This window comes from Notolepis coatsorum (genome assembly GCF_963971535.1).
Source record: "Notolepis coatsorum genome assembly, chromosome: 12".
NCBI classification, from domain to species: domain Eukaryota; kingdom Metazoa; phylum Chordata; class Actinopteri; order Aulopiformes; family Paralepididae; genus Notolepis; species Notolepis coatsorum.
The window spans coordinates 47,943,209-47,964,253 of NC_140176.1; the positions used below are offsets into that span (position 1 = coordinate 47,943,209).

General features: G+C 43.0%; 1 protein-coding gene across 1 annotated transcript in view; it reads right to left on the reverse strand.

The window, feature by feature from the left end:
- Positions 1-20,845, reverse strand: part of nck1b (NCK adaptor protein 1b) — a 142,351-nt gene extending 121,506 nt beyond the window's left edge. Inside the window, exon 1 of the mRNA XM_084326694.1 lies at positions 20,657-20,845. The gene's annotated coding sequence lies outside the window, so the exon portion shown is untranslated. The remainder of the gene's footprint in view (positions 1-20,656) is intronic.
- Positions 20,846-21,045: the final 200 nt, after the last annotated feature.

Sequence of the window (21,045 nt, forward strand, 5' to 3'; positions counted from 1 at the left end):
ACCGCGGCAGCGCGAGCACATAATAAAATAAAGTTTCGAGAGGAATGGAAGTTTGGAGATAGTAGCAGAGAGCAAGAGCAGAGGTGAAAAACTGAGCTACACTTTCTAACAACCTGCCCACTGTACCAAGATATCAGAGACATAACCTGCCTGCCCACTGTACCAACATATCAGAGACAAGTATACTCCCCATGAATTGCAAACACCCAAAGAGAGTTTGAAAACATGTATTGTGCCGTCGTTTTGCGGTAAACAAAACGTGACGTCATCGGACTTTTTTTCTTTCTTTCTCATAACCGAAAGTAGGCACTGTTGGATCTCACGTGAATCGATACTCGGTAGTACCAACGTGTTTCGGTAGGTACCTTTAAAAGTACCGAATTCTGTACCCATCCCTAGTGCCAAGTGCACTGTAGTTGCATCATCGGAGAGTGAGATATATATATATATATAGCCTGTTCGAATCCAGCTCCCGGCGTGTCACCAGCTTGGCTGGCCGTTCACACTAATAGGCAGTATTAGAGGGTGGGAAAGCTGGCGGGTGGGTCTGGGTCGTTGTAAACAGCGACTCCTACAGTTCGGTCGGGGCGCCTGCTCAGCGCGGATAGGATCTAAGGGGGGTAGTGTGATCCTTTCACACGTTACCCTCTCAGTGAGAGTCCGCGCTGCCAGGTGAAAAGAAGCGGTTGATTGGCTAGACGTGTGTCGGAGGAAGCACGTGATAGCCTCCACTCTCCCAGACCGACTGTGGGGGGTAAGTGCGCAGCGACCAGGAAGGGGATTGTGAATTGGCATAACTACTAACATTGGGATGGGAGAAAATCGGAGGAAAAAGGAGGGGGGAAAAGACCAAAAAGAAAAAAAAAAGAGAGAAGTTAGCTATTATTTTCTATTAATAGTATTAAAGAAAGAAGGTCCCTTTTGACAATAAAAATATGTGGAGGCACACAACAGACATCAAATTACATAAGAGTGTATTATTATACAGTAACGACAAAGCTATTTAAATTTTTTGGCTGGTAAAGAAATGTCTGTCTGGCTGGTAGTTAAAAAAAAATGTATCTACCAGCCACCTTGGGTGCTAAAAAACTAAAAGTTAATCTTGTTCCCTGCACTACTCTCCCGGAAGGACCCGTTGCTGCCGGCAAAATAGCAGATGATTTGTAAACCGCGAGAGATACTGATCCCGGGTGGCTTGTGTATGCGAGAGATGAAATGGATACATCGGCCTCATCCTGCTTCTCATACATCCTGACAGGTACAAGCCCCCAGGCTGCTGTCACAATAGGACTAAACAAGCCACTTGGGGATGGAACTCGGCGTGGTGGGACACGTGTTGGGACTTGTGTTGGGACGTGCGTGTGTGTGTGTGTGTACTGGGGGTGTCTCGGGAGCAGGACACATTCCAGATCCTCATGGTGATGTCACGCAAATCTGCCGGGCTGGAGTAAATAACACCGGTGAGATGTTTTTTTTTGAGAGTGACAGAAGAGGAAGCAAACAGTTTCAGTACAGAGCCTGCACCTGTTCTGGGTGAGGGGCATACACCGTGCGCACATTTAACCACTAGTGACGTTATGCCTTGGTAGATTCAAACTGGGAGTTCTTTATAAGGACTGGCGCCTAGAAAGACATTAAGTCACCTGCTGTAGGGAAAGAAAAAAATTACTTTTGAAAATAGTTTGCAACTCAAGTTGTTGTGCAACCCTAATTCCTGTAGGAAAGGATGACAACGTTTTTTCTTGTTTACACCAAAGAGGCTAAAAAATAGACGGTTATTTAAGAGGTTCTTTGTGAGCCAGAAGGTGGTTTATAAAACTTGAACCCACTGTCCTATATGTTTGAACCTCAAAGCCAAAACGGTTCCTCAACGCTCACAAACCATGACCACCATTAATGGTTCTAAACAATCTAGACCCTAGAGGTTCCATATGGAACTGCAGTTGAAAAAGGAATCAGCGTGGCTGACGTGACAATGTTTTGGCCACAGGATGAAGACACCAAACCACTTGTCTCCTGATAATCATCTAAAACACAAACACGTATCCTCTTTCTGTTCTGCCTCACCCAATGTAAGAAAACGGAAAACCATAATAAACTAAAAGGACTGCAACACTGGCCAATTCCCCCCCCCCTCTAAAATGAGGAAGTCAAGAGCTCGTAGCCCAATATGGGAGATAATGAAGACAATCTGTGAGAGCCCACACACAGCCTAGACTACAGACTGACTCACAAAATAACAATAATAAATGGGATTGGGGAGAAAATGATGTCACACTAGGGCTGCAACGATGAGGCGACAAAATCGATGGTGTCGACCATGATCATTACTTATGTGCCATCTTTGCAAAGTCAAAACACAACATGTCATCTATCTAGCGTGCAATGAATGAATGAATCAGTAATGGCAATGCATGTAGGTTACTCGCCCTACTCGTGTAAAAAACAGTAGGCATCCACACGACTACACAGCATTTACAGACATTAATAAACTTCATGACTCATCTCCTACTCTGGGTAGTCAGTAAGTGGTGTCAGAGAGGCAACTAGGCCTAACAAAAATAATGGTTTGTTTCCGGTTGCCGACCGACCCTGCCGATTTAGGTGCGACCCAATATATTTTATGAGTTTTTAAAAAAAAATTGAACTTTTAGAATAAAGTTTCATAGAAATCTTAGTCAAACCTTTAGTATTATGGATATTAAACATGCTGGCAGAGTACATGCATCCATGTTGTTGTGAACATTTTAATTAAATAAAGAAATTCCCTATCCATAGTCGCCGTGGGAAAGAATAAAATTAAAAAATTAAATAAAATAAATTCCCTATCCATAGTCGCCGTGGGAAAGAATAAAATTAAAAAATTGCCTTAACTGACAACCAACAGGAAACAAACAATATTTTTTTTTATGCCCTACCCATGTGACCTAAGGATAGTAGTACCGCACTTGAAAAACTTTTTAAATGTTCAATTGGAAAATGTAATCAATTGTTGTTTTTTCTGGTAAATTAGTCATTTAGATTAATCAGAATCCTGACCACAGTGTAAATTAATGTCTTCAAAGCCTCACTGTTTGAAGCTGAAGCAACAGTTCAAGAAAAGAGGGCAGGGCTCGAGATGAGTCAATTCAGGTTCACCTAACCTGGCCTCTTTACTGGTACGTTCGATGCAGCTTATGGAGAAGTCGGGTAAAAAGGTAGACTAAAACATATTATCAAACCTATATCAATGCTAGTAGATGCATGTGCAAAATACAATATCGATGCGACGCATGCTATATTTTGCAAACAAGGCTGCAATTTATTTTATTTTTTATAAATCATTATTAGAAATTGTAATGACACAATCAGTAGGTGAAGTAGCTGGTTAAAACTAAAGGCAGGTCTGGTAGACATGGCTCCTCCCACAAACCCGGAACCACAAATAGGCTACTTTAACATGAGAAAGAGATTAGTCATCATCACTGGGGAGGCCGATGGGAGATACTCTCCTTGCTTGTCATGTCTTTGTCATGTCAAAGTCATGTAGCCTAAAGTTCAACAAGTGCAAATCCACAATAGCAGTGACCGTGTACACGCATGCATCCATGTGTGCAATTGTGCATGGATTCACACACACACGCCCATATTTCAGTCTCCTAGGGTTAAGACTAGGGGTGGGACAATACATCGATCCAGATCGATATATCGATCTATTATCAATAATCAAATAGGATCGACGCAACGTAAAAAGATCGATTCATATTGCGATACTCTTATTTTGAAAATCCCCGCGAGTCATATCCGCCGGCGCCCAGTATTGTGAAACTCTGTGTAGACATTACAGCAGTGTTTGCGTCTGCTCTAAAGCACTACAGAGCGTCTATTTTGCGAGCCGATATAAGTCTGTGCAGTTTTTTCCCCGCAACGGGTCAAATGCATATAACAGGCGTTGCATCGTCGCCATTCCTTTATGCCAACGTCGCGTTAAATATCTAAATGAACGTCGCGTTGGCTGCTTAAAAGCTAAGCAGCTAACCGTGAGAGAGAACAGGAGAGGGGAGAGGGGACTTGGAAGGAGGAGGGGTGGGGGCTATGGGGGACTGTGTGTGTGTGTGTGTGTGTGTGTCTGTGTGTGTCTGTGTGTGTGTTAAAGCTCAATATATAAAAACAAAAGTGAACAGGAGGTCTATTTGTATTAAAAACAATAGATTGTTTTTCATTTAAATGTCTGGAAGAGCTCAAAAATAAATACATCAATTGATATTTCCGTAGCCTTTTTTTAGTTGATCTAAATGTGACTGATTGTGTTAAATGGGCACATAATATCGCCTCATATCGATCGCAGGCACCTGAATTGAATCGTATCGTATCGTATCGTGGCAGACTTTGCGATATCGGCAAATATCGTATCGTTGTCCAAAGAATCGATATCGTATCGTATCGTGATGAAACTGATGATTCCCACCCCTAGTTAAGACTGTGGCTGCTAGAGGGTGAAGACACAACCAACCAACAGAGCGGGCTATAGAGCTGCTGGTTGAAGCAAAAAATATACATGTAGGCTAGGTCAGGGGTTCCCAACCTTTTTTCCCCCAGGGACCCCCAAACATCTCTGATGAAATTCCTGGACCTCCCTCCTAATAATTTTTTTTGTCATTTTAATACTTTTTTTTGTCATTTTAATAACAAACTACTTATACACAGGCATATGCATCATAATTAGACCCACTATGCTTCTTTGACTTGTGCCTTCAATCAACAAATCTCATCTTGCACCATATGTATTTCAAAATGTTGGCCAATATTCAAATCCTGTATTCATCCTCTCAAATCAGGCCCTAATGGTGAACGGTTTGCATTTATGTTGAATGAAGTAAGAATCCACTGCAGTAAAAATATCCTCACCTCGAGTGGTGGTAGTAAGGTTGACTGACATGAGAATGTCCTGCTTCAGATCCTCATTTTCGATATACTGCACATAAACGATGAGCACAGCCTCGTCTGCGACAGTTGTAGTTTCATCAAGTTGTATGGCAAATGGACCCTTTCTAAGCTTTTCTGACAGCTGCTGCTCGCAATCACTTGACATCTTATCAATTCGGTCTTTCACTACATTGTTCGAGAGTGGTAATGATTTTAGTTTATCCGCCACCTGTGGGCCGCACAGTTTCTAAACCATTTTGATGCAGGCTGGTTTGATTAGCTGCTCGCCAATATTGTGCGGTTTCTTTGCTTTTGCAATTAAAAGCGAACACTCAAAGGAGGCTTCGGTAGCCTTCTGTAAATCACTGCCACCCCTGCTCCACGCTACTCTAACATCAACAGGCTTGTTCGCCTTGAGAGACTGTTCTTTCCTCCGAAAAAAGTCCGGATCCTTCCCAACGGTTTCTGGGAGACGCCTGATGTCTCTTCAGCTTGCTGGGCTTCAGGCTCGAGTTTGCCAACTTTTCTCCACAAATCACACACTCAGGTCGTTTGTCTGGTCCCTCAGTGAAGCCCATGGTGATGTAATTTTCGCGATTGCTGTAGGTCCTAACTTTTTTTGCAGATGAGCTGCCGTCATCTCCTTTTCGTTTGTCACACATTCTCGACGAGCCGAGAAAGTTAACTAGCTACGGAAAGTGATGCAGTCAACTGATTCGCGTTTTAGCGGCTATTTATCTTTATTTTTTTATTGTAGTGGAGAGACTATTCATGCTTCTGATGATACAATATGCTAATTAAATATTTCTCTGAAAGAAAAAAAAATTAAAAAGAAAAATTAAAAAGAAAAAGGACCTCAAATCATCTGTGGTCTGGCGGACCCCCTGCGCCCCCTGGCGGACCCCCAGGGGGTCCGCGGACCCCAGGTTGGGAATCACTGGGCTAGGTTATTGCAAGTCATATCACAACTAGGGATGGGTACCTTTCACATTTTGAACCGATACCGGTACCTGTGAATCGATACCGGTACCCAACGGTACCTTTTTTCGGTACTTTAGTCTCAAGAAATTTTATTTACCTACCTCAGTCGTGAAAAAAAAATCCAAACTTCAAATAACTACAATTTCGACCGTTTTCGGCTTGCCATTGCTCCGACTGCTTTGTTGTTGAATCAAGTTAAATCCTAGGTAAGCATATATTGTGCGTGTGAACATTGACATGAAATGAAAAAAGTTTAAAAAAATAAAGTTTAATAAAAAAATAAAAATAAAAATTGGTATCTCACTTGATTCAATACTCGGTAGTACCGACGTGTTTCGGTTCGATACCTCAAAAGTAGGGCTGGGCGATATGGCCAAAAATGATGTCGTGATATATTTTGGGTATATCGCGATACACGATATATATCGCGATATTTTTACATTTCCTCTAAATCACTTAAAAATGCTTGATTTAACCCTTTGGTGCATACAGTCACGCCAATATGATGATTATAATAAGTCCCTGCAACATATGTTTGCATTATTAAACCATGAAGATGCTTTAAAAAATAATTTAATGAAAATGTACTAAGAGTAGTCTACTGACACACTAATAAAAAAAATTATTTACATCTAAGACAATTTATATAAAAACTCTTGGGTGCCTAAGACTTTTACACAGTACTGTGTTTTCTATCCACTTTAGCCAAACACACACACACATATATATATGTATATATATACACACCCTACTGTGAGAAAATAATAATCACACACAAAGGTATAATGGCTTATAGCAGACTTAATGATTTTAGAATATTTCAGATAATGAAATTAAATGTTTATATCATCAACTATCCAGTTAGTATTTATACTGTCTGTAACGTTTGGCTACTTTAAATCATTGAATGTAGAGAGAGAGCGAGAGAGAGAGGGGGCGAGAATGAACAAGAGAGCCAGCCCCCCCCCCCTCGGGGTTTGTTCTAGGTTCGCGTTTTGATCGTCTAAGCTGCCGTAGGTGATAACGTCACACTCGAATGTAAACAGGAAGAGATGGAGACACACGGAGATGGAAATTGAATGATATACAGAAACGAATAACTAATAAATATGAAGTTATGTTTAAACTGCTGTTGTCAAGCGTTGTCAATATAACCCACCCCATTTCCTCACGAATGGAACTAGTCTTGTGGAGTCCGCTTTGACCGTTTACCAGGGATAGCAGCTATCGCTAGTTAGCTTAGCATAATCCTAATGGATACCTTGGTTAGCAGCTACCGTTAGCTCATTGCTCGTGTCAATTAAATTACATGTTATTAAAGGTCCGCGCTGGTCTGTCTAATGAAATTACAACCGCAACATTATATCGCACTGTACAGCCCTGACTACACTAACGTTAGCCTATAGCTCCGCCGTCCCTTCTCGAGGAAAGCACTGCGAGTGTCTCTCGGCCGCGGGCGGTAGGGATGGGTACCGAATTCGGTACTTTTGAGGTACCGAACCGAAACACGTCGGTACTACCGAGTATCGAATCAAGTGAGAACCCAAAAAAATAAATAAAAAAAAATAAATTATAATTTTTTTTTTAACTTTTTTTTTAACTTTTCTTTTCATGTCAACGTTCACACGCACAATATATGCTTACCTAGGATTTGACTTGATTCAACAACAAAGCAGTCGGAGCAATGACAAGCCGAAAACTATCGAAATTGTAGTTATTTGAAGTTTGGATTTTTTTTTTACGACCGAGGTAGGTAAATAAAATGTCTTGAGACTAAAGTACCGAAAAAAGGTACCGTTGGGTACCGGTATCGATTCACAGGTCCGGTATCGGTTCAAATGTGAAAGGTACCCATCCCTAGCGGGCGGCGCCATATAAACTAAATACTCGATGTTCGCGATATAGTACAGTACTACATCTCGGGTAGAACAATCCGCGATACATCGAGTATACTCGATATATCGCCCACCCCTACTCACAAGTACCAAATTCGGTACCCATCCCTAATCACAACTGCAAATCAACAATGAACAGTATGATATTTTGTCCATATGGTGCAGCCATAGTAAAGAGATGACTCACTCATGTCCTCATTGCTGTGCCTTGGCCAAGACTGATTAAGTGAGGCCTTCTGTGAAAGGTGGCAGGTGACCTTGGCTAATCTAGACTATCTCTGCTATTGACTGCTCACCTGCATGCTTCAATGGTAAAACCCAACAGGCAGAGGAAAAATATGAACAATTTGTAAGTGACAGAGACCTTATATGCAACATTGAGATTTTGGGAGAGTACAAGAAAGTATGGATCCAATAGGATCGATGCACCGTAAAAAGATCGATTCATATTGCGATATTCTTATTTTGAAAGTCCCGTGGAGTCGTATCCGCTCGGCTCAACAGCACAGCAGTAGCATCTGAAATGCAGACATTGCAACAGAGCAAGGCTAGTGTGCCTATTTTGCAACCCAAAACAAGTCCCTGCTGTTTTATTCCGCAACGGGTCAAATGCATCCAACATGCTTTGCAATCCTCGCCATTCCTTTATGACCACGTCACGTTAAAGACCAAAATTAACGTTACGTTAGCATAAGCTAACAACAAGCTAACCCTGATCAGAGCCATAGAGAACAGCAGAGTGGGGACTGGGAAAGGGGGGGGGCAGGCATTCTCCCTTTCTGTGTGTGTGTGTGTGTGTGTGCGTGTTTGTTTGGAAAGACCAGATGAAGTATAGTATATTTATAGTAAATGTACTGAGGATGGACAGATAATGTTGATATTTAAACATAAAAAATACAATACATAATAAATGTATTCATGATCATCATGCAACATAAAACAATTGCAGGAACGGTTTGGGAGAGGAAGGTGTTTTAAAGCTCAATATATCAAAACGTGGCACTTTACAGTGAACAGGAAGTCTATTTGTATTAGGGCTGGGCAATTAATCGGAAAGAAATCGCGATCTCGATTCATAGACCTATGCAATCTCATTTATAAATTATGACGATTGTTTTATTAAAAGAACAACAATAAAAAAATTGTTTAAACATTATTTTTTTGCTTTTTACTTTTTAAATGATGACGATTCTTTGAGTTATTTTGTATGTTACAAGAGACTTTTAAGTTTAAAGGCCAACCTTAATTTTGTATTTTTGTTCAATAAACAATGTGGACTAGGCCAACGGTGACTTTCATGAAGGAAAAAAAAAGTATTGAAATTGACCCAGTTTTAGCGTTTTTATCAAACATTTTGTCTGCCCAACACAATCACCACGCACGTGGATATTTTAATCAATGGTTCATAACGTGCGTGTGTAATCGAAATGATGTCGTCACAAGAGGTGCAGGGCACCAGGGGGCTCACCAGGGGGCGCTGAGAGTCACACACAGCTAGTGGCAGGCACTGAGAGCCTTGCTACTACTAGCCGAATGAAAATGTATCTGTTTCACCTAACAACACTATTGCTCCGTGATCATAGCCATCCATCTCTAAAGCTAACCACTATTTGTAAAAGCCACAACCACGTTACCATATTTGTAATAATGTAAATCATTGTGTCGTTGTACATATTGTGTACACCGTTATAAGCTAACATAGCTTAGCTTGGTAGCTATTGTGCTAACAACATATCCCGACGTCCGGCTCGCTGGCCGGCATGAACGCCCGACACAAAATGGTTCTCTCCTCTCTGTACACCCCCGTCCCCACGGGTACCCTGCCGGGGAGCCCATGGACGCGACAACGGCGGCAGCCGTAGGGTGCTCGAGCCCGCCGTAACGCTAGTGGTACACGATAGCTATGAGCTAACTAACGCTACGGCCGCCGCTGTTGTCGCGTCCACAAGCTCCCCGGCAGGACACACGCGAGAACGGGGGCACACAAAGAGGAGAGAACCACTATAGCTCCGCAGGGACGGCGGAGCTATAGGCTAACGTCAGTGTAGTGGTCCCGACTGTAGCAGGGACGGCGGAGCTATAGGCTAACGTCAGTGTAGTGGTCCCGACTGTAGCAGGGACGGCGGAGCTATAGGCTAACGTCAGTGTAGTGGTCCCGACTGTAGCAGGGACGGCGGAGCTATAGGCTAACTGTGATGCACCGAGTGGGCCACCATTGATCAACATGCAGTGACGTGTAGCTTGCATGATGCGGGTGCAGTGCTTTGCCACACAGGTCTGAGAAGAGGACCTGCACATGATTTTACTCATTCCCCAAACTCCTCTACATGCCCCGATCTCAAATGGTTCACGACAGTAGACATAATGCTAACGTTAGCCAGCGCCATATATCGAGTAGTACTATGACCCGGACGGGCATAAGGCCTAACAAAAAGAATAAAGTTTCATAGAAATCTTAGTCAAACATTTAGTATTATGGATATTAAACATGCTGGCAGAGTACATGCATCCATGTTGTTGTGAACATTTTAATTAAATAAAGAAATTCCCTATCCATAGTCGCCGTGGGAAAGAATAAAATAAAAAAATAAAATAAAATAAATTCCCTACCTACCCATGGCCAAACTGACAACCAACCTGAAACCAACTATTAATTTTGTTAGGCCTAAGGCATACGTTTCCTGAAGTGACGTCACGGCCGTGCTAGCGTCTGATAAGCTTTTAGATTCGGCTCATTAATATGCACCTGTAGTGACGTCGGCGTTTGATAAGCTTTTTTGATTCGCGCGTGCATGTTATTCGTGCGTGGACCTTTTTAACTCTTTCGGAGTGGCATTTCCGGTGTCAAATGGAAAAAAATAAATAATGAAATTATATACCAATGATGTAAACTACCCATAATTGATCAGTAGGGTTTAACCTGGATGTTGGGCTTTAAGTCAAGCACTTTGATATAATGTTATGTTGTCTGTTTAAGAAAGAGTGCAATAAATGATTTTATTGAAAAAATAAGAATCGTGTGAGAGAATCGTGATCTCAATTCTTAGAGAAAAAAATCGGGATTCACATTTTAGCCCAGCCCTAATTTGTATTCAAAACAATAGATTGTTTTTCATTTAAATGTCTGGAAGAGCTCAAAAATAAAAATGTCAAATGATATTTCCGTTGCCTTTTTTTTGATCCACTGTTTCTCCTTATTTTCTATTTTTTCTCCCATCCCAATTTCGTGTTTCCAATTCTCCCATCCCCTGTCTTGAACGATGCTCGCATATGCCCCCCACTGGTCGGTTGTAGGGAGGATAGAAGCCTTGCATCACGTGTCCCCTCCGGTACACGAGGAGGCAGCCTGTCACATCTTTTCACCTGCCAGCACGGACTCTCATTGGCGAGGTGTAACGTGTGGGAGGCTCACACTACCCCCGCTATTTCCTGTCTCTGCTGTACAGGCGTCCCCCAACCGACCTGTAGGAATCGCTGTCCACAACGTCCAGATTACCACCCATCGACTTCCACCCGCTGACTGCCAATTGAGCCAGTATAACGGCCGGCCCAAGCCGGAGGCAATGCTGACACCCGGATTCGAGACCGGAGTCTCTTGCATTGGTGACGAGCGCAATCTCCGCTGCGCCACCCAGCCGCCTTCCCGTTGCCTTTTTTTTTAGTTGATCTAAATATTACTGATTGCGTTAAATGGGCATATAATATCGTCTCATATCGATCACAGGCACCTGAATCGAATCGTATCGTGGCAGACTGTGATATCGGCAAATATCGTATCGTATTAGGGCTGGGCGATATGGAAAAAAATCATATCGCGATAACGATATGATAATGTTATCATATTTCTCGATATCGATAATTATCGAATTGTTATAAGTATATATATTTTTTTTTTAAATAAATAATTTTTTTTTTTTTTTTAACAACAGATGTATGATTATTTTGCAGCAATTCTTTGTCATTGCCGCCATCTTTAGTGTTACATCCCCTCACACTCCAGTTCTCAGGCTGCATCTGGTTTAAAAGCGAAAGTAAACCGGCTTCTCTGCTGGCTGTGGCTGCAGGGGAGTTGAACAGTTCTGGCTCTGCTAGTTTATTTTCTATCTTTTGGTGCTTTTTTGGTGGACAAACCACTGCACATGTGCACCGTGACTCGTGACTGGAGTCTAGCTCTGCTAGCACACATAGCCTACTGTGTACAGACGGTTTCAAACTGTATTTTAAATTAGAAAGCAAACAAAATAAATGGACAAGAGAAAAATAAATCTCAATTTGGTCAGTATTGTCATTTGGACAAGCAAAGCCATTACTTTAAGTTGCAGGCAAGAAAGACAAGTCTGTCCACTGTCTCTGGTTTTAAAACTGCCCTGTTGCAGGTCACAAAAAAATAAAAAAAATAAATTAAATAAAAAAAAAACGATATTTCGATTTTTTTTTATTTCGATATTCTATATCGATTATTAAAATATATCGCGATATTTATCGTTATCGTTATATCGCCCAGCCCTATATCGTATCATCCAAAGAATCTATAATATCATATCGTGATGAAACTGGTGAATCCCACCCCTAGTATGGAGACATGGTTGCTGAGAAAGAGTTCCCCTTATTTCTCAATGTCATTATTACACTACAGCAGTTTAATAGACTGCAAAACAGGCACAATGAGTTGGAATATCATGAAAACTGCCCAGTTGGCATTTCCCCTGATGGACATCCAGAATTGTCTGCTGGAGGCCACCGGGCTAACCACAGCCAGCCGCTCAGGATGAGGCCGGGCCAGTCATTATGTACACAGAAGGTTAATTCCATTTACTTAACGTTCAACCTGATGCACTTCACACCGTGCGCTCCCCAGGATCGTAGCATCATAACACACACAAGTAATCATTAAGGTCAGGGTGCCTGCTTTAGGGCAGCTCTCTGAGCAGACGAGAGCTTATGAATGAGAGACAGATGAAGTAAATAATAAGGCCACGTCAACATCTGCACCCAGCCTGAGCCGGATGGCGAGGACTGGAATGGAGCAGGAGGCCCCGGTCGTGAATGGCAAGTCTGTGCTGAGAGCTACAGTATCTCAGAGCTCAGGGCCAGGAGGAGGAGGTCTGTGTGCTGAGAGCTATCTCAGAGCCTGGAGGAGGTCTGTGCTAAGAGCTACAGTATCTCAGAGCTCTGGGCCAGGAGGAGGAGGTCTGTGCTGAGAGCTACAGTGTCTCAGAGATCAGGGCCTGGAGGAGGTCTGTGTGCTGAGAGCTACAGTATCTCAGAGCTCAGGGCCAGGAGGAGGAGGTCTGTGTGCTGAGAGCTACAGTGTCTCAGAGCTCAGGGCCAGGAGGAGGAGGTCTGTGTGCTGAGACTGAGAGCTACAGTGTCTCAGAGATCAGGGCCTGGAAGAGGTCTGTGCTAAGAGCTACAGTATCTCAGAGCTCAGGGCCAGGAGGAGGAGGTCTGTGTGCTGAGAGCTACAGTGTCTCAGAGATCAGAGCCTGGAGGAGGTCTGTGTGCTGTGCTGAGAGCTACAGTATCTCAGAGCTCAAGGCCAGGAGGAGGAGGTCTGTGCTGAGTGGAGGAGGTCTGTGCTGAGAGCCAGGGTTTCCGCCACAGTCTAATTAGTCCCGCCACAGTTGTATAATGAACCAAAAAAGTTTAAAAAAAAAATTGTTTATTTTTTTTTTTTTTTTTTTTTTTTTTTTATAAAGTTTGCCAATAGGGATGCATCAGTGGTATTGGCAGTGGTAGTAGTCATAATAGTAATCAACTATATTTTTTTATTTTCTAAAAAATAAACCAGTTCAACACAGGTAACCACTTTTGCTTCATTTCTTTGATGGCTCAAATGTATGCTCTAGTGCCAGTGGTTCCCAAACCTCTCCTCGAGACACCCCAGCCGTTCCATGTATTTGTTAAATTCCACCACCAGCACACATGATTCAACTAATAAAGGGCTAGTTAAGTTGAATCAGGTGTGCTGGTGGTGGAATTTAACAAATACATTGAACGGCTGGGGTGCTTCGAGGAGAGGATTGGGAAGCACTAGTCTAGTCGATTTTGTGTTTTGAGCACAAAGTTCATCATAGATCTAGCCTCTTTATTTTGCTCTCAGTGCACCAGATTGATTAATTTAACTTTAAAATGTACCAAAAGAAATTCCATAGCGGGTCGGAGGTTCACCCCCCAGTCTCTGAAAATCCTGTGGGAAACACTGGAGAGCTATCCAAGAGCCTGGAGGAGGTCTGTGCTGAGAGCTATCTATCTCATAGCCTGGAGGAGGCGGTCTGTGCTGAGAGCTATCTCATAGCCTGGAGGAGGCGGTCTGTGCTGAGAGCCATCTCAGAGCCTGGAGGAGGTGGTCTGTGCTGAGAGCTATCTTTTCTTTTTTATCCACTTTTTCTCCCATTTTTCTATATTTTTCTCCCATCCCAATTACGTGACATCCAATTCAACCCTCCCCTGTCACGAACGCCGTTTCTTGCCTCCCACAAGCCGCCTGCAATGTGGACTAAGTCATACATAGCACAAGTCCCCTCCGGTACTTGAGGTAACAGCAGTCGCATCTTTTTCACCTGCGCAGCTCGATCTCTCAGTGGTGAGGACGGAGTAACGTGTGGGAGGCTCACGCTGCCCCCGACACTTCCTGATTCTACTGCGCAGGCGCACCAACCGACCTGTAGGAGTCGCTGTCCACAACGCCCGATCCCCACCCATCAGTTTCGCACCCCCTAATACGGCCAATGTGTATTAGTACGGACGACCAGCTAAACTGAAAGCAAATGTGGAGCGCTGGGTTCGAACAGGCAAGCCCAGCGTCTCCAGATTTCGTGGCGAGCGCCTTGTCCACTACGCCACGTAGCCGCCCTTGCTGAGAGCTATCTAAGAGCCTGGAGGAGGCGGTCTGTGCTGAGAGCCATCTAAGAGCAGGCTCAGGGCCTGGAGGAGGCTGGGAGAGGGGCACAGAGAGGCAAAACTGCTCTTCGCCACTGGGCTCCTAGTGGCCATTTTCTCAAGTATTGTAAATAGGAATGCACCGATGTGTCGGCCGAACCATCAGTATCAGCCAATATTCACCTTGTTGATGGGGGGCTGAAAGGCTTTTAAAAACATTTTTATTTTTTTTACAACTGAGAATGCCTAATTGAGTACCTCAGACAAAATAACCATATTCAGAGGAACAATGTTTTCAAAGTTATTGAGTCTTGTGTTCACTCAGTGATTTAAAACTCCAACTAGATGGACCATCCAAAAGATGTCAAAAGACTCATGGTTCTTCAGTGCAAGGGTTCAATTGTAAATGCACTTTATGGACAGGGAATATTTTCATATTCCAATGTTAAAGAATCTGGCAGGGCTTCAAGTCTCTTTCCTACCTGCTGTCTTCCTCTAGCACTGTGCTGCAGCAGAGCAGACAACATGTCTCTCTCCTCCCTTTAAGCTTAATGAGAGACTGTGAAGAGGCCTGTCAGTGTGACAATAATTGCAGAAACTACACTGGTCACCAGCTGCAATGCCCCCCTGCCCCTCAAAGCATGCAATACACACACAATTCCCTTCCCCCTTCATATGAACATGAATCCAATCACAAATCCATTAGTCAGGTCTAGGTCAGGTCTAAAGACAACTAGGCAACTACCGTCCTGTCTCTCTTCTCTCCTTCCTTTCTAAAACACTTGAACGTGCTGTATCCAACCAACTTACTGCTTATCTCTTACAGAATGACCTCCTAGACCAGGGGTAGGCAACCCTAGGCACGCGTGCCTGCATAGGCACGCGGGGGCATTTGCATAGGCACAGGGGGCAACATAAAAAAAAAAAAAAAAAATGAAAATTATAATTTTTTTTTTTTTTTTTTTTTATAAATATTATAGTGAAATATTTTGCACTGTTGTCGCATTTATCTTGTTGAAATCCTCCCACAGGTTCTTTTTACTACCACATATTTAATTGAGACCCTTTATTTGTTTATTATTTCAATTTAGCTGGAAATTGCTACATCATTCAGTAACATTTGCAGAGCCTTATAACAAAAACATTATTACGGTCACCATTGTGACCAGTGGGATTAATCAACAAATTGTATTATTTATTTTTCTATTTCATTGAACATTGCACATGTTAAAAGCAATTTTCTTTACTCAAAATGTGAGTATTACCAAGTCAACTTGTGTTCTTAAAACAATGACAATAAACATAGTTTTATTAGGTTGAAATAATGTGGTTGTGTACTTATTTTTCTGTTAACTTATTATGGATTGAAAACTGAAAACCTTAATGCACAGTAACTGAACTCAATATTTGTAAGTTCTGGTAACTTATTATTATATATTTTTTTACAGTGTAGTCTTGCGATCAATCAAAACTTATTTACACGATATACCTCACATTCACCCTCCATTCACATCCTGGTGTTCTCCATTAGGCCTGTAGGTGGAGCTATGACAGCACACGTACAGTACACACACCAATGGTGTGTGATGTGTCCAAAAATGAATGGGCAAATGTGAGTGAAATGGTCGCACTGTATGCAGCTGTTTGTCTGCATTGCACCCCCCCCCCCCCAACTCAGATTTAGGGTTGATACAACCATCATAATAATATTGTTAATAATAACAATAACAATAATGATGTAATAATGTAAAAAAAATCATTAAAAAGACCTGATTATGAGAAAAGAAAATTACAATGCATGGAATATTGTTGAGGCACACTAGTTACAACTATATTTCAAACAGGCACTCCATGTCAAAAAGGTTGCTGACCCCTGTCCTAGACCCTAATCAGTCAGGCTTCAGGACTGGTCACTCCACAGAGACAGCCCTCATTGCGGTCACAGAGGCACTTCACTTAGCAAAAGCGAAAGGCCTCTCCTCTGTCCTGATTCTCCTAGATCTATCTGCAGCCTTCGACACAGTCAACCACCAGATCCTCCTCGCGGCCCTCGCAGGAATGGGAGTGGCTGGCTCTGCGCTGACATGGTTGTCATCATACCTCAATGACCGCTCCTACCAAGTGTCATGGAGAGGGACCCTGTCGGCCACCCGCCCCCTGCGGACGGGTGTCCCCCAGGGCTCGGTTTTAGGACCCCTTCTCTTCTCCCTCTACACTAAATCACTGGGTAACATTATCACGTCTCATGGCTTCTCCTACCACTGTTATGCCGACGATACTCAACTCTTCCTCTCCTTCCCTCCCTCAGATATCCACGTCTCTGAGCGGATCTCGGCCTGTCTGTCCGACATCTCCGCCTGGATGACGACCAACCACCTCAAACTGAACCTAAGCAAAACAGAATTGCTCCACCTGCCGGCCAAATCCTCCCCCCTGACCGACCTTTCCATCACAGTCGAGAATGCAGCTGTGACCGCGTCCCCGACCGCCAAGAACCTTGGTGTTGTCCTCGACGACCAGTTGAACTTCTCTGCTCACATCGCAGCGACAACCAGAACCTGCCGATTCCTCCTGAGCAACGTCAGAAGGATACGCCCCTTCCTGACAAAAGAAGCCACCCAACTCCTCGTCCAATCAACAGTCATCTCCCGCCTCGACTACTGCAACGCACTGCTCGCTGGCCTCCCGGCCACTGCCACTAAGCCTCTTCAACTCATTCAGAACGCAGCGGCCCGCCTGATCTCAAACCTACCGAAGTCGGCCCATGTCACCCCACTTCTTAGGGACCTGCACTGGCTCCCCATTGCTGCACGAATCCGCTTCAAGGCCCTTGACCTAGCATACCGTGCGGCAAAGGGAACTGCTCCCGCCTACCTCCGGTCAATGGTCTCTAACTACACACCCTCAAGACCCCTACGCTCTGCATCTTCTGGCCGCCTCAGACCTACTCCTATCCAAGCTCCGGGAGGGTCATCAAAGAGAAGTCGCCTATTCTCAGTCCTTGCCCCACAATGGTGGAATGAACTACCCACCCCAGTTAGGACAGCCGAAACACGTCCAATCTTTCGCCGTCGACTAAAGACTCACTTCTTCAACCATTATCTGAATTAAAAAAAAAAAAAAAAAAAAAAAAAAAAAAAAATCTAACCCTAACTAACCATACTGTCATGCACTTGTCCTAATAAACTAACCTACACTGTAGCACTCAACACTTTGATGAACATTGTTACTCAGCTGATAGAGTTGTGCTCTTCCTGATGGCTTGTCGTACAGAACTTGTAAGTCGCTTTGGATAAAAGCGTCAGCTAAATGACTAAATGTAAATGTAAATGTAAAGAACTCATGGTTACTTTTAAAAATGTACCTATTACCTTATTCTGTTACAGGTTACTGCTTATCTGTTGATTAGTACAAACGTAATAGGTAATAATAGGGCTGGGCAATAGGCCCAAAATATCCTATCATGATGTTTTTTTACGATAGGTATAGTATATGCATATGGCATAGGTTTTCCAGTACAAATTACAATGCGATAAGACTGTGGTCTGTGGATAGTGGATCCATGACGGTATACCTTCATAACCCATTTACATTTGATTAGGCCTACTTTAGGATTGCTTTACCTCTTAAATATACAGAATTTGAGGGTAAAACTGACAATGTATTCCAATTTACAGTCATTTGAATTACATAGCCTAATTATCATTGCCTACAATCAGCTCAGGAGGTTTTCACTTTCACAGGAGAAGTTTTTTTTTTTTCTTCACTTTGCCTGGTAATCGGAAGCTTCCTGGTTAGATTCCAATTTCCAGCTCCTCCCAGCAGCGTGTTGAAGTGTCCTTGAGCAAGACACTCACCCCTCACTGCTTCCGATGAGCAGGTTTAACACCTTGCATGGTTGCCTCTGCCGTCGTGTGAATGTGTAAGTGAATGGGTGAATGTGAGACGTAATTATTTTAAGCAGCGAAGAGGCCCAATGTGTATGTGACCTTAAAAAGGGGAACATCACTCAAATTAAGAATTCCAATATGTTATTTCCATGGCCTAGGAAAGTTCAATTCATATTTGTGAGCATGAGCTACTCCCAAAGTCAGAAACCAGGGAAGTTAAGACTCAAACTCGTGATGTCATCAGGTATAAAGTCTGCTGAATGAATGAATGGGAGACTGATTTTGTGGACCCACAGAATGTCTGTTTGAGCTTTTATACCCAAATAATCTTAGCTAGTAGTGGTCTCAATTCTGCAACAGAAAAATGTTGCTGTATATTCGGAACATTCCCCTGGGTGTCCTCAGTGTCACCTTTACCATTTTTAGCAAAGAATTAACTAGCCTATATATGCACATGAACAGTGAGTGCTGGGTTAAGTGCAGAACATGATCTCAAGGTAGAACCCGCACATTGAGGTATAAATTAGCACATAATGGTTCTTCCTCAGGTCAATTTAGTTTCAAGTAATCACCCTGACAAAAGATCCACCATGGATCGAAAACATTGTCAGATTAATAAAGAGGGTCTAAATAATACCTTGGTCTGCAACGTACAAATTACCTTTACCATCGTTCCCAATGTATTGCCTATGGAGCAGCTTCAGATGTGATGACGTTTTAGCACTCTGGTTTTTGGATTTGGGGGAGAGTTGTTAAGGTTCACTAATATCTTTGGATTGTCTTAGACCATAGCAATAACATGCATGTATTGTATAAATGTATGAATTCATAAATTGGACTTTAATCTCACCATCCAAATCTGTTTCCCGTTTTCAAACATGCTTCTACAACAAGAAGACAATCATCACTAGTTTTGTTCAAAAGTAATCTGTAATCTGATTACTATGTTTTCCTCAGTAACTGATTACAGTAGGCAAATGTTTGCAGTGTAATCCAATTACATGAAGCCTAATCCATTACTACCCAACCCCTGCTTATGTCATATTAACTTGCTGATTACAAACACAATAGGGTTGAACTGTTTTGTAACACTGTATAGTTGAGTCTTTTGACAACCTTTCTGCCTGTTGTGCTGCCGGTGTCTGACATTTAGTCTGGCTTGAGTTGTGTCAAGTATAAGCATTGCAAAGCTAAACAGAAGGTGCATGGTATCCAACTTTAACGAGACAACACAAGGGCCAGGTCGCCCTAAATGCTATGCCCTGTGTTACTGTCCTAAATATAAAGGATACAGCTACACCACGTTACCATAATAATGGTACACAAATAACTGATTGTGGTATATAACACACCACTGTCAATGAACTGCAATAAAATGACTAAACTGTTATGGTAACACACCGTGGTTCAATGCATAGGCTACTTAATCACGAGGGTACTGTGAACAGCCTCATGCTGCTATGTTCCCCCAACTAGAGTTCAATCACTGCAGAAAATACCACAACATATTTGGCATAGAATCACAAGTCATGAAAACTCCCCCAAGTCAATAATGCAATGACCCCACCGCCATCAGAATACAGTGTAAATGTAAAAAGGCATGGCACAGTTGGCTAGTTTTAGACGACAAAACGTCAGCCTACTACTAGGCGTTTTCCCATTTGTATGTGTGGGAGAATCACGTTAAATGCATTGTGTCCAACGAGTGCATCCCAACATGTTCTGGGGTAACTTAACGGTAACGTTGGTGCGGGTGGTGGCTTCTCGTTGGCTTAAGGGGGGATACGATTGACAGCATGGGCTCACTACCAACTCAAGTTTGCTAACGATATGGATATATTTTTTTAGTAAGCCTGATTTTAAAAACGTTTAAGCAAATATTTGCTGCCACGGCCTGAGATGTGTGTGTGTGGCTAACCTAGCTATTACATTGGCCATGTTGGCAGGAGACTGCTTAGCTCTCTGCTAGCCCACGTTAGCTCATATACCGCTGGATGCGAGCATAGCAAGAGGCTATCTTTGAGCTAGTATTAGGATGTAGTCTACAAGTTAACTGGTGGGATGTGATCTAGCATTACTAGTGAGATGCCGACTGTCCCTTACCTGGTTGTCGTTCGGTCTCAGGTACCTGTCCTTTTGCGTTGGGAATAGATACCATGTACGCAAACTGTTTTTTTTTCAACAGACAAATAATGACAAATCCTAGCTAGCAAGCCGCTGGAATCTGTACGACTTGGCTAGGCTAGCTAGCTGGCCTAGCTAATCATGCAGTGTGTGCCCCGTTGGTCTAGCATTCCAATATCAAAGCAAGCATGATGACTTGGCTAAGGAGCTAAGGCCACTGGGCTAGCTAGCTACAACCTCAGACTTCTGCCCCTCCCAGGTCTTCCCAATTGGATGGGAAAGACAGACGCCTCCTTCTCATTAGACGGTGGCGTTGTCAGTCACACAGACTGCAGCTGCTGATGTTTTGGGTTTAGTTTTTTTGGTTG